Here is a 14,760-nt window from a genome sequence, read left to right on the forward strand (position 1 = left end):
TGGACACCATCTCAGTTTTTCTTGTACTCGTTGATGTCATCCATATTGTTAAAATATTTCTTTCATGGGATGTGGGTGTCTCTGGTAAGGCCAGTATTTTGCCTTTAACTTCCCACAAAACACTCGGCACGACCTCATTTCTATTTCACTGCATCAGACCTCTGTTTATATTAAAATAGATCCTGTCTCTCTTAATACTCCGCTTGACCAGGGCTCAATTTATGATGCACTCGACCCATTCCCTGTTTATATGACATTTGACCCTGACTCTGTCTATATTTCGCGAGACCAGGTCACTGTTTATACTGCAGTATAGTATGCCTCTGTCTGAACTATGGCTCCATTAACATTACTCCACGGTTCTGTGAGGTAGAGAGATAATATAATGCATAAATATGCTGGGCTAAAAAATCTGAATTGAAACGGAAAGTATTGGATCGAGAGTGTATGCTGCGCAGGATTTGATATCGATTTTCAATGCAGTCAGTAGAATGAGCTTTCAAATATCACTTCTTCTTTTCCAGTTCCCAAGACTAGTCTCCATCCGTCAGAGTTGTACCTTCAGGAGGATGCAGAGAATCATGTTCCCATAGCCACTTTTCACATTATTGCGCATTGTCCAGTGCAGTAATAACTGAGTCCGTGCCCAATATAAAATGAACATGGACATGGTCAAGTGCATCCAGTTTAGTACAGAGACAGGTCTACATTAATAAAAGCAGAGCCATTGTCGATCTCAATATGAACAGAGACATGGTGACGTGTAATATTAACAGAGACAGCATCTAGTTTATTATAAACAGAAAGTACGTCTAGTGTAATGTGAACAGAGACAAAATCTTCTTTAATATAAACCGAAACAGGGATTAGTTAATTTAACATCAGCAGGGACAGGTCACAGATGAGTGCAATATAGAGACAGGGCCTAGTGTCCCATCAAACATTCCAAGGTCAGGTGTAGCATGTGGTTAGGTTCCGAATGTAAAGCTCCCTCCACAGTGCAACATTCAACACTCCCAAGCAGGTGTAGCATGGGATAGATAAAAAGTGAAACTCCGTCCACACTATCTCAATCAAGCATTTCCAGCAAACGTAGACTGTTTAGAAACAGTAAAAACCTCTCTACACTGTCCATTGAAACAATTGGACGCTGGGACAGAAAGGGTTAGATACAGGGAATGATCAGGAGAAAAGCTCCCTCTATAGATTGAATTAAATCCATTTAGTTAGAGGCCTGAAAATAGGCCTGAGAGAATACATTAGCTGGAGTTTGACTTGAAGTTGTTGAGTTAAAAACAATGACCCATCGTGGAGAGACAAAACAAGACACAGAATCAGAGAGGAGAAAGACAAAGAGAGATAAAGCACATTAAATCGCTGCAAATACAGGTCAATATGAACAATAGTGCAGTGCTCTTTGCAATATATTTAGGAATCTCTGTTATGATGCATTTTATTCGTTGTAGATTGTGTTGCACTATGTCAATTTGCTGCAGATTTTAGTGATAAAGATTGTTTCGCCTGTCGTATTTTATTAATAGCATTCAACTGATACACTGGCGGTATGAGACAGAATTTTGTACTCGCAATATCGCCAGATGGGCTCCCACAGGCCAATTTTCTAACCAATGGTTAATTGTTCATCTGTTTCAGAGAGAAATAAAACGAAATGGCAACAGAACAAGTTATGTTTGAATAGAATTGAAATATATATATTTTCTGCAATTTCCATTCTTATCTTCAAAATTATTTTTCAGTTTGGGATGTGTTAATCTGCCCAGGCCCTAAGCTCTGTTATTCCCTCCCTAAATCTCCTTATCTCACTTTCCTCGTCTAAATCAATGCATAAAACTGTCCCTGTATTGATCGTCCTTTTAGTAATCTGTTCAAATATCTCCTTGCTCAAAAACAAGATACTGCGGATGCATGGGATCTGAAAAATGAACTGCCAGAAACACTCAGCAGATCATTCATCATAAATGGAGTGATATTAGTGCACTTGTCCATCTGTCTCTCTCTCTCTCTCCTCCCTCAGTCAACACTGCAGTTCATCCTCCAGGATTCATAGCATTAGATCACATATCGTTATTACTGAATTAGGCTATGATTCCGAGGAACATATTAATGGCCATTTTTGTATTATTGCTTACTATGGTACGACGATGTATATGCTTAAATTTCACTATATATTGAGTTTAGTTTTATTACACTGCCCCTCCTTCTGTTATTACTGCATTTAACCATGTAATTTTTTTATTGCACAGGAGTTGTCTCAGTCATGTCTGTACGCCACCATATCTCGTTTTATCTTTCTTTCTGCACTATATAACGCAACCTGAAGTTTAATTTATTAACGGACTGGGCCTTGATCTATAAGGGCTACAATTAACCCTGTCTCAGTTAGTACTGTACTTGACGATGTTCGCTGCAATAATCCATTTGGTGCAGTCTTATACAGTAATGCACTAGGCCATGCCTCTTTATGTACTGCATTTGATTCATTTGAATCATTATTGCAATATACCTTTTATCTGTTTACATTACATTACGTGCCGCTTCCTTGATATTACATGAAGGCATGCCGTGATATATGCTACAATTAATCATTTCTGAGCTGTTGTTGCTCAGTCAATAGTCCACATATGTTACATTAGGTTCCATCTCAGATATTATTTTTGGTAGGTTGTATGTCATGCACTACTGAGCACACCCGTACCTCACGTTGCATTACATTGGGTCCGAATAAAAAAGCAGGCACTGCCGCAGTTACTAATTTTCTATAAAATGCTTCTGATGGATGGAAAAAGAGGAAGACCAAGCTAGCTGGATGGCGCAGTGGTTAGCAGTGGTTAGCACTGCTGCTTCACAGTGCTGGGGACTCGAGTTCGATTCCTGGCTTGGTCACTACATGTGTGGAGTTTGTACGTTCTCCCTGTGTCTGTGTCGGTTTCCTTCCACATTCCAAAGCTGTGCTAGTTAGGTGCATTGGGAATGTCACAATCTCCCTCAGTGTACCCGAACAGCTGCCAGAGTGTGGCGACTGGGGGATTCTCAGAGCCGCTTCATTGCAGTGCTAATGCAAGCCGACATGTGACTAATAAATTAACTTTGAATAAATAGATACTAACTTAAGAAATGAAACGTATTCGTGTGGATGAAAGGGGTTGGAAGTATGCATTTCATCTTGTTAATAAATATTCGGTGTTGCACATCCTATCTAGTTGCTCTCGTATTGTGTGCAATAATTTCTTGAAAGCTTGGGATGAATCTTGTAACATCCTCTTGTTCAAAAGGAATTGAGGAATACAATAAACGTATGCCACGTTGGACTGCAAATGGATACTCAGGGACAATTCAGCATGACCACTCCTCCTAACCTGCACATCTTTGGACTGCAGGAGGAAAGTGGTAAACTTGGTGGAAACCCACGCACACAATTTGCAAAAACCACACAGACAGTTACACAAGGCCGAAATGGACCCTATGCCCATAACAATGTGAGGTACCAGTCATAACTCCTATGTAAATAATTGCAATTAGTTTTAAGCATTTTATGGTAATTTGTTCAGTATTTACTTGCACATTCTTTGCCTCAGTCAATGCCTAAAGTTAATGAACTGCTCTGGACGCTCTTGAATGTGATATACAGCTGGCCATTCCACTGCCAAGGCATTGCATCTTTCAAATGACTCATTGAACTTCTCTCCTCTCTTTCTCTGTCTCAGACAATACCTAAATCGGAAAACCTTTCTTCTCTCTCTCAACCTCCTTTAGCTCACTTACAGAGGTACCCATGAGCCGGATCTGGCTACTCGTTCAAAAATGTTTAACTTTCATGCTTAAGGCAACTTGTGACTGAAAAGATGAAGCACAACAATCTCAACAGAGGAAAATTCAGTGCCGGAAACAGACCAGTTCACTCTTTTATACGCTCTCCTCGATTTCACTCACACAACACCTAACACACTTAAACTTTCTATTTTAGAACACCTGTGCGGGGAAAAATGTTGCTTTAATTTTCCCTCTTTTCTCTCAGCGATAATCTTCAATCCGTCTTCCTTTCAATTAACCTACCTAAACCCCAAATATGATCATTTTCTTGATTCATTAATATGGCAATCGAAGTGAATGTAATGCTGCGACCGGCAGCAATTCTGTGACTGTTCTTGAAGCTTTCAGAATGAGTTCACCCTCGCAGGCAGGAAGACTGTTCACGGTGATAACATTAAACTGGCCCCGTTTGTTTCATTCTCAGGTAATATAACTTCCCGATTCTTGCTGCCAGTTCCAAACCACACATCTCACTTCTGAGCAGAAAATAAATCCAGGGGCCACAATCTGACGAGAACATCTGTCAGTGCGGCCTATATCTGTCCACAGAGCCAGGGCAGTGTTATAAAGATCACATTGTGGTGACATTTACAAATGAGTCTGTTGTGATCTGTTCAGAGTTTCCATTCCAGGACATAACTGGATGGTCAGTGGATCAGTCACTGAGCTCTCCCAGGTTTCGTGAAGAAAGGAAATGATAGCTCTTATCTTGAATTGTTCGATCATTTTCTCTCCATCTGCTATTTATTTTTTGTTCTTCAGCTTTTATCTGTCAGCACCCCGTTTTTCTTTCTCCTAACTCTCCCGGTGTCTCTCTCTCTCTCTATCTCCTTGCCAGTGTTTTGAACACTTTTATTCGTGTTCAAAATCATGACGTTTTGAGTGGGGTAATTAAAGAGCGGATATTTCAACTGGGAGGACGGTCAGCAACCAGTGGGCACAGATTTATTTTATTAAGCAGAGAGACAGAAATGTAATTGTTTACTTTTACACAAGAGTTGTTGAGGACTGGAATGAACAGCTTCAGAGGGTGATCGAATCAGATTTCACAGTAACTTTGAAAATAAATGAGATATATCCTTCATGGAGTAAAATGTGAAGGATTTTCGAGAATAGGTCCATTTTAATGGTTCTTATGCATCATTGTCCTAGCATCATTTTTGAGTCTCCCCCTGTCCTTCATTGCGACTGAATAAGATGCAATATTTATACAGCTGTCGTCTTGTGCTAATCTTATGTTTTGACAGCACGTGTGTGTGTGCGCGGTGTGGGGGGGTGGGGGGGGGGGGGTGGGGGGCGGGGGGCGGGGGGGGGGGGGTGTATGGGAGGGTTGGACGTGGACATTTGCCAGGAACGATTCCGAAATTCAATTATTCAATTCTATTTACAAGCCATCACTTTGAACAAATTAGCATTGGATCGAACTTGTTTCGGAAAAGTGCAATAATCCTTAACAGTTAACAGTGAATTGGAACCTATATCTGGTTTTGCTACGTTTGACACCTGCCAGTTGTTATTGAACAATTTACTTTTTTCTAGAATGATCACACGGAAAAAATTGTTTATTTAAATGTTATATCATGTTCTGTCTCTCATATTCTATATATCTCATACATTAATTTACATGGCTCTCCCGGCCAGTTTATGTTATCATTGCGCCAGCACATCTGTCTATATTAGATTAGATTCTGTCTCTGTTGTTACCGCATAATTTTTAATCATTTATGGGATGTGGGCATCACTGGCATCTGTTGCCCTTCTCTAATTGCCCTGACAAAGTGATGATGAGCTGCCATCTTGAACAGCTACTGTCCATGTTCACCAGGCAATATCACTGTTTATATCCACCCTTATAATATACCTGATCCTGATTCATCGTGTTACCGAGATTGTACAACCTATACACAGTAGAACATATTTAGGATGGTTACCATGGAGTTGGCGAATGTAACGGTTAAACAGAAATATTGCTCCATCTCTGGAGAGCAGCTGATGTTTCAATCATTTGCATTAATAGGAATAAGAAGTCTGAGAATTACAGGTGTAATTATCTCCTGCCGCCATCATTTTCACAAATCAGCACATAATTGAGTCGAAAATCAGGAACTTTAGTGAGACACGAAGAGGATCAATTTCCAGTAATCTCCTCGTTATTCGAGATGTGATTTATCCATTTTCCAACAGATTTTTAATGACAGATAAGTCAACGCTGGGAGCAAGATAGTCAGATTGAAATCGTTTTGTGTGCAAGAGCACACAGCAGAATGGTTGTCAATAAATAGTTACATATTAAATGTTCTTCAGTTGAAATACATGAACTGTCTGGTGTTTTCATGCACTCATGGAAGGCAGAGATGGACTGAAGGTTATCACTTGGAAAACTGAAGGGAAATTGCTGAAAGAAATCATTGCTCCAAAGGGGGTAATTGGAGAAAAGAATATTTAAAAGAAATAAGCACTCGAATGTCTAAGCAAGGTATGATATGATAATTCTTAGACATAGAACCATAGAATCCCTAGAGTTCAGAAAAAGACCATCTGGCTCACCGAGTTTGCATCCCACCCAGGCCCTCCCCTCTGCCCTGTCCCCGTTAGCCCCACACATTTACCATGGCGAATCCACATACCCTATGGACAATAACAGGCAATTTTGCATAGCCAATCCATCTAATACGATCTGTTGTATTATGAACGAAGGACGGGTTTTGTGCAGTGATACAGAGACAGTGTCGAGTGCATCAATTATTGATACAGCACTTGTACTAATATGAATGTAGACTGGGTCCAGTTCAGTGCTTACTGAGAGCGGGTATAGAACAAAGAAAAATTACAGCACAGGAACAGGCACTTTGGCCCTCCAAGCCTGCACCGACCATCTGCCCGACTTAACTAAAACACGCTACGCTTCCGAAGACCATATCCCTCTATTCCCATCTCATTCATGTACTTTCCTAGGCGCCCCTTAAAAGTCACTACAGTGTCGGCTTCCACTACCTCCCCGGCAACGAGTTCGAGGCACCCACAACTCTCTGTGTAAAAGATCTGCCTCGTACATCTCTTTTAAAACTTGCCCCTCGCACCATAACCTATGCCCCCTAGTAATTGACTCTTCCACCCTGGGAAAAAGCTTCTGACTATCCACTCTGTCCATGCCTCTTATAATCTTGTAGACTTCTATCAGGTCTCCCCTCAACCTCCGTCGCTCCAGTGAGAACAAACCAAGTTTCTCCAACCTCTCCTCATAGCTAATGCCCTCCATACTAGGCAACATCCTGCTAAATCTTTTCTGTACCCTCTCCAGAGCCTCCACACCCTTCTGGTAGTGTGGCGACCAGAATTGACCATACATTCCAAGTGCGGCCTCACTAAGATTCTATAAAGCGTCAACATGACTTGCCAATTTTTAAACTCAATACACCGGCCGATGAAGGCAAGCATGCCGTATGCCTTCTTGACTACCTTTTCCACCCGCCTTGCCACTTGCAGTGACCTGTGTACCTGTACACCCAGATCCCTTTGGCCTATCAATACTCCTAAGGGTTCTGCCATTTACTGTAAATTTCCTATCTGTATTAGACCTTCCAAAATGCATTACCTCACATTTGTCCGGAATTTGTATAGCTAGTACTAACCAGCGTGATATTTTCTCACATAGACAGAAACATGAATTACGCAGCTGTAACAAAGTCAAGGTTTATTCCAATGTATGCAGAGACAATGTGTACTATAATTTAAACTGAGACAGGTTCTAGTGTAATGTAATCTCACATGGACGCTATTAGAATAAAGGGATATAATCTCGTGTGATATAAACAGAGATGTGACCCAGTGGAATAAAAAGTGAGGCAATGCAGAGTAAAGCAATAACTGAGAGAGGATAATGTGTAAAATGAACAGTGGTATGGTTTGGCGCATTAATAAAGGACACAGCAGCTAGCGCAATAAAACTCCACCTGTTCAATCGGTTCAAATACTGTTCAATCTGATTCTGGGCATTGTATGATATAAACTGAGACAAAGCTGATGCAATAATTTCAAACTAAGGCTTCAGATTGATAAAAGGTTTGACAGGGACATTAGAGCAATAAACGAGTCATGAAATAGAACAATAATTAGAGACAGGATATTATTCGGTATAAACAGGGAGGTGGACTGCTGCAGCAGTGATTGAGGTACAGTCGAGGTTTCTTTATCCGTTGCAGATTCCAGCAATGTAATGTCAAATGAGGCTTGGTGCGGTATAGTGACAACTAGGATTTTGCTGAGTATAGAATCAATTGAGAATTATTGTCACGTAATCAGAAATATGATTTTGTGTCACATAAACTGGGTCTAGTTTAGGATGGATAAAGACTGCATCCATTGCAGCAATAACTGAGACGTTCTGTTTCGCGTCGTGCCAAAGAGCACGGTTTCACTGCCATCTCCTGGACGTCCTTTGCTATTGCAGATGTTATGAAATGCTGATTTTCGTTGCTGTTTCTTATTCTTTCATGGGGTGTACACACAGCTGGCAAGGCCAGCATAATTTGGCAGTCGCGAGTACTCTGAATTCATTGGTTTCCTAGATCATCACAGAACGCATGTAAACGCCAAACACGTGTGGGCCTGGAGTCAGCTATGGGCCAAACTGGGAAATGATGGATGGTTTCCTTTTCTGCTGGGCATTAGAGGATCTGCTATATTACTTGTATTGGCCGCAATTACGGAACGAGGTTTAAATTCAAAATTGCAATTGCATTTTAAAACCCACGTTCTTTTGCAGTTAGATTTGAACATACACCTTGAGAAAATTGCCTCCCCTCAGAAATCCTCTCCCAGTGATATTACCACTTTGCCACTGACTTCATTTTCCATACTGATAGACTATTTACAGGAGAGAAGAAGGCCATTTTGAAGCATCATGTATGTGCTGGTCCTCTTAAGGAGCAATTCATCCAATAAGACTCTATACCCGACAGTCCAGCATTTTGTTCAATTCCAGACAATAATCCAATCCCATTTTGAAACCATCAATTGGCGCTCCCTGAACCATACTCTGAAACAGCAGATTGCAGGTCTGAATCAGTCACTGTCCGAAAATGTTTTTCGTTATGACTCCATGCTTCTTTCACCAATTAACTTCAACCCGCGCCCTCTGTTACAAAATCCACCTGCTATTGAACAATTCCTCTCTATCTACTCTGTCAAGACCCCTCAGGATTTTGAAGGCCTCAATGGGATCACATCAGCAACTTCCTGTCAAGGAAATCAGCCCGAACCTCACAAATATATTTTCGCAACTGAAGTTTCTGATCTCTGGAACTAATCTCGTATTTTCCCCCTGCACCCAGCCTATTGACTTTACATTTCTCCTTACGTTTGGTGCCCAGAATTTGACGCAAATTTTCAGTTGACTATTTTCCAGTGCTTTTAACAAATTTAGCATAACTTCCTTGCTTCTGTATTATTTTCTCCAACAGACAAAGACTGTTAACTATTTTATTTTCCGCTCTTTCAAACTGTCTTCCACCATGAATGATTTGTGTACATATTCACTCAGGTCCCTCGGCGTCTTACCGCCACTTTCACAGCGTTTTCATCATTTCCCTTTGTCTCTTCACATTCTGCTTAACAAAACTAATCATGTAACTTTACATGCAATCAATTAAATCTCCCAATTGCAGGACAATTCCACAAATTCGTTTTTTTTTCGTTCTGAAGTTCTGCTCGGTCTTCTGATGGTTGGCAATGTTTCCATGTTTTGCATTAGACACAGATTTTGAAAGTCTGACCTCCATCCCAAGCTCTCGGCCATTACTATGCCGGGAAGATCAAGAGTCATATAACCTGTTCCTGGCACCTTCACTACAAACTTTGTTCCAGTCCGAAAAATAGCTATGAGTTGTTTCCTGGCACTCAGCCAATTTCCTATCCGTGTTCGTCCTATCCATTTGATTCTCTGATCTCCACATTTACTCACAAGCTGTGATGCAGCACCATATCACATGACCCTTGGACGCCCATTAAGAGAAATACCCTCACAAACCATCTCTGTTGTTCAGCATTAAACTCAAGCAAGTTGACGAAAAACGATTTGATCTGAACAAATGCATTCTGGCTGAATTTGTCAAAAAGCATTAAAGTGGGATCATTTCTGCAGTGATGAAGGCAGTGAAGATATGGATGCTATATCTGCTGACGACACAAGGATAGATCGGAAAATTGGGCATTGGCGAGGGCATTGGATATATCTCGAATATTGTGTACACTATTTCTCTCCTTATCTTAAGAAATATGTTAATGCATGAGAAAAAGTTCAGAGGAGTTTTACGAAACCATCACCAGCTATCTGCTTGGTTATCTTTCTGAGTGATTGTCCGTGTGTCTCGTGGAACAAGCTGCCAGAAGTATTAGTAGATGCCGTTACAAGTTTATCTTTTAAAAAGCATTTAGATAGTATATGGGTACGAAGGGTATAGAGGGATATGGGCCAAATGCGGGCAATTGGGATTAGCTGAGGGGTTTAAACAAAAAAGGGCGGCATGGACAAGTTGGGCCGGAGGGCCTCCATGTCTTTATGACTCTATGTTTGAGTCGATCGGTTTGGGAATCTATCACTTAGTTTACTTGCCTCTGTGTTGATTCTGTGCAGTATCCGAGGCTTCCAGTGAACACGGAGGTGGAGGTATTCATGCATTATCATGGTTAGCAACGCAAACTAATAGGTGTCAGAAATCTGCAGAATAATTCTGGATTTATAACGAGGGACGTTAGAATTGATGTCACTGTCTGGGCATATATCTATATGGTTATATATCCTTATTCGTGTTGGTCTTTCCACGTGACCGTGTGTGTATCTGTTCTCCGCATGTCTGCTGGGCTTCCTCGGGTGCTGTGGTTTCCTCCAACAGTCCAAAGATGTGCGGATTAGGTGGATTGGCCAGGCTAAATTGACCCTTAGTGTCAGGGAGATTAAGTGTGCGGTTACCGGAATAGGGCCTCGGTGGAATTGTGGTCGGTACAGACTCTCTGGGCCGAATGGCCTCCTTCTGTTCTTTAGGGGTTCTATGATTCTATGATCTCTATAAGTGTCAGTCTTTTCAGGTTGCCAATATGCGGCTGTGCTGTCCACGGGAGAGCGCTCTCTGATCACTTATGAAAGTTCACAACCCCTTTCTAAAGGAATTGTCTGTTTGAAGATGTAAAGATGGGCGGAGAGATGGAGTCCCCTTGGACCTCGTAGCATCCCCCTGACTGTTTCAACATCTCCAATTGCAGATCTGATTCAGACAGTGATCAGTCTCTCTGTTTCTGGTGTTCAGTCTCGAACCATGGGGGTGAAACTCTGTCTCACTCTGGTTATTGTCCTGATTGCAGGTTTGTCATTTTGAACTTCTGCGTGACATCTGCCAGTCACCAGATTCATTCCCCATTTCCATCTCGAGGGGATTATTCCATTGTTGTTACTCCTTCTAACCCACTGCGTGTCTGTTGCCTATTTTCAGACATCAGTAACGGTGACTCAGTGTCCCAGTCAAAACAAGGAGTTCAAGCAGCAGAGGGTGAAGATTCAGCAATACCCTGCAGTTACTCGGGATCGAGTTTAACGATGCAACATTACCTGTTCTGGTATCGCCAGTATACACACCGAGCTCCTCATTGACTGCTCAGAGCCGCCAATGTACCGAAACGGCTCCAGGTTTCTTATACTGCAGCGGGAATCTCAACCTGAAACAAAATTCTTTTCACTTGCCCATGAAAGATTTGAAGGTGACAGACAGCGCCGAGTATTACTGTGCACTGAGAGCCACAGTGAATGAGGCTCCCGCGGGCCTCAGACAAAATCTGGCACAGGTCGATAATCAATGATTCATTGTCAGGACAACACATGGGGTTAAACTTCAGAGAAAATTTACTCATAGTGAACGTGACAATACAGCCCCGTCTGAGTGTTTTCTCTCACTGAGGTTACTGATTGTCACTGTTGGGAAATTTGACATGTTTTTACTCATATTACTATCACATCAAGTCCAATCGCTCCCCGATCCTTTCACACAAACCCGCAGATCTCCCAGGTGAACCATGTCATCAGTCTGTACTTTAAATGTTCCAGATCTTTTAACTGTCTGACAGACAACACCTTTCAAAAGTGATCAAATATCAAAGGCAGACTCAGAGTTGTCACATTTTGAAGTCGCTGGGTTAAAATAATTGACTGTAACATGTGTACTTTATAAACAAAAGCCCCCAGTTGCAAACAGTCGAGGTTACAACATTGGACGGATATTTTGCTGGAACTTAAAGTCCACAAATGCCGATGCGGTGAGTTATTTAAACAATTTCGGCGTTCACTCAAGGTGTCAGAACTGCTTTGTAGAAAGCTAAACAATTTTTATTTCGCTACCGGCTGACGTGCAGGCTCGTTGGTCTAGGGGTATGATTCTCGCTTAGGGTGTCGCAGTCCATTAGCATGCGAGAGGTCCCGGGTTCAAATCCCGGACGAGCCCCTCATTTGTTTCTTTTTGACCAAGTCAGATGTTGTGATTTGTTTCAGGTGCAAAGGGCTTTCTGCTGACTGGCTTCGAAAAAGAGTCAACGAGGCACAGAGTTTTACAGCACGGAAAGAGCCCACTCGGACACCCACATGTGACATCTGGACGGGAAACGTTAGTTCTGATTCTCGCTCCACAGATAGTGCCAGAAATACTGGCATAACCCAGTATTTTCTGTTTCTATTTCATATTTCGAAAGTGCGCAGTGTGCTGCATTATATAAGACTGTAGGTTTTGGGCTGACAAGTGGCAAGTAACATTCGCGCCACACAAATGCCAGACAATGTCCATCACCTTAAGAGAAAATCTAACCACCGTCTCTTGACTGTCAATAGTTTTTCCACCACTGAATCCCCCGCTGTTAACATCCTTACGGTTACCATTGACCAGATACTCAATTGGACTCGCCACATAAACACAATGGCTACAAGAGCAGGTCAGAGGCCAGGAATACTGTGGCGAATAACTCACCTCCTGACTCCCCAGAGTCTGTCCACCATCTACAAGGCACAAGTCAGGAGCGTGATGGAATATTCCCACCTCGCCTGGATGGGTGCAGCTCCAAAAACACTCAAGAAGATTGACATTATCCAGGACAAAGCAGCCCGCTTGATTGGCACCACATCTACAAGCATTCAATACCACCGCAGCCGATGCTCAGTAGCAGCGATGTGTATCTAAAAGATACACAGCAGCAATTCACCAAAGATCCTTAGACAGCACCTTCGAAACCCACGACCACTTCCATCCAGAAGGAAAAGGGTAGTAGACACATGGGAACATCACCACCTGCAAGTTCTCCTCCAAGTCACTCACCATCCTGACTTGGAATTATATTGCCATTCCTTAGCATGGCCTATTCTGTGGTGTACTCATTTTCTGATTTAGTGCGTACCTCACCCTGAGGCCGTGAACCGCAAAGTATTTTCTCATTTCTCATTTCTGTCATCTCTCCCTCAATGTCAACAAAACGGAGATTGTCATTGACTTCAGAAAGCGTAGAGTAGAACATGCCCCTGCCTCCATCAAAGGGGACGAAGTGGAATGGGTCAAGAGGTTCAGGTTTTTAGGTCTCCAGATCACCAACAACCTGTCCTGGCCTCCCATGCCGACACTATGGTGAAGAAAGCCCATCAACGCCTCTACTTTCTCAGAAGACTTAGGAAATTTGGCATGTCAGCTCCGACTGTCACCAAGTTTTACAGGTGCACCATAGAAAACACTCTTTCTAGTTGTATCACAGCTTGGTATGGCTCCTGCTGTGCCCAAGACCGCAATAAACTACAAAGGGTCGTGAATGTAGCCCAATCCATCACTCAAACCAGCCTCCCATCCATTGATACTGTCGAGGCTTCCTGCTGCCTCGGCAAAGCAGCCAGCATAGTTAAGGACCGCACGCACCCCGGACATTCTCTCTTCCACCTTCTTCCTTCGAGAGAAAGATACAGAAGTCTGAGGTCACGTACTAGCCGACTCAAGAACAGCTTGTTCCCTGCTGCCATCATAATTTTGAATGGACATTATCTTGCATTAAGTTGATCTTTCTCTACACCATGACAATGACTGTAATACCACATTCTGCACTCTCCCGTTTCCTTCTCTATGAACGGTACGCTTTGCCTGTATAGCGCGCAAGAAAAAATGCTTTTCACTGTATACTAATACATGTGACAATAATAAATAAAACCAAATCAAATCATTTCATTTCTCCTGACGTCCAGACTATTCCTGTTGCTACATTTCCTCCCTCCTGAGTTTCAGTCGTTTCAAATTCCCACATTTTTCACCTTTTCCTGTTGTAATGAAAGGCCATGGACGTAAAAGATGAGCTTTGTTTCCCTGTCCACAAATTCTGCCTGAATTCCTAAGTTTCTGCAGCATCTTCCGCCTTCGCTGCAGTTATCTGATCGGTTTTGAATGGCCCAGAGAGCATCTTTTCTTTCAATCAGTGGCTGCTTATAGGCTCCTTGGTGTAGGGGTATGAATCGCATTTTGGTATGCCTTAACCACCGAGATCCCGAGTTGAAATCCGAGACCAACCCTACTGTTTCTTCTTATCCCTGTTACATCAAAACATCGAAACCAGGAGTAGGTCATTGGAACATCATCTACCATTCATTGTTGTCATGCCTGATAATCAAATTCAATACCCTGATCCGCCATTTAGCACCAAGAGTATATTAAACTTCTCTTGAAATCATAGTGTTCGGCCTCAACTACTTTCTGTGGGAGAGAACTCTGCAGATTCACCACTCTCTGGCTGAAGGAAGTCTCATCATCTCAGCCGTTATCCTCAAACTATTATCCCGAGTTCTGGACTCCCCACTAAAGAGAACATTCTTTCTGAATCTACCCTGTTTCACCCGGTCAGAATGTTATAAGGTTCCATTAGAAT

General features: G+C 42.2%; 1 protein-coding gene and 1 non-coding gene across 2 annotated transcripts in view; one reads left to right on the plus strand and one right to left on the minus strand.

The window, feature by feature from the left end:
• Positions 1-14,760, minus strand: part of LOC144480999 (uncharacterized) — a 262,003-nt gene that overhangs the window by 89,563 nt on the left and 157,680 nt on the right. The window lies entirely within an intron of this gene.
• trnap-agg (transfer RNA proline (anticodon AGG)) lies at positions 12,231-12,320 on the plus strand. The gene is given in 2 exon segments: positions 12,231-12,266; positions 12,285-12,320. It is a non-coding gene; the product is annotated as a tRNA-Pro (tRNA).

Source organism: Mustelus asterias, chromosome 30 (assembly GCF_964213995.1).
Source record: "Mustelus asterias chromosome 30, sMusAst1.hap1.1, whole genome shotgun sequence".
NCBI classification, from domain to species: Eukaryota; Metazoa; Chordata; class Chondrichthyes; order Carcharhiniformes; family Triakidae; genus Mustelus; species Mustelus asterias.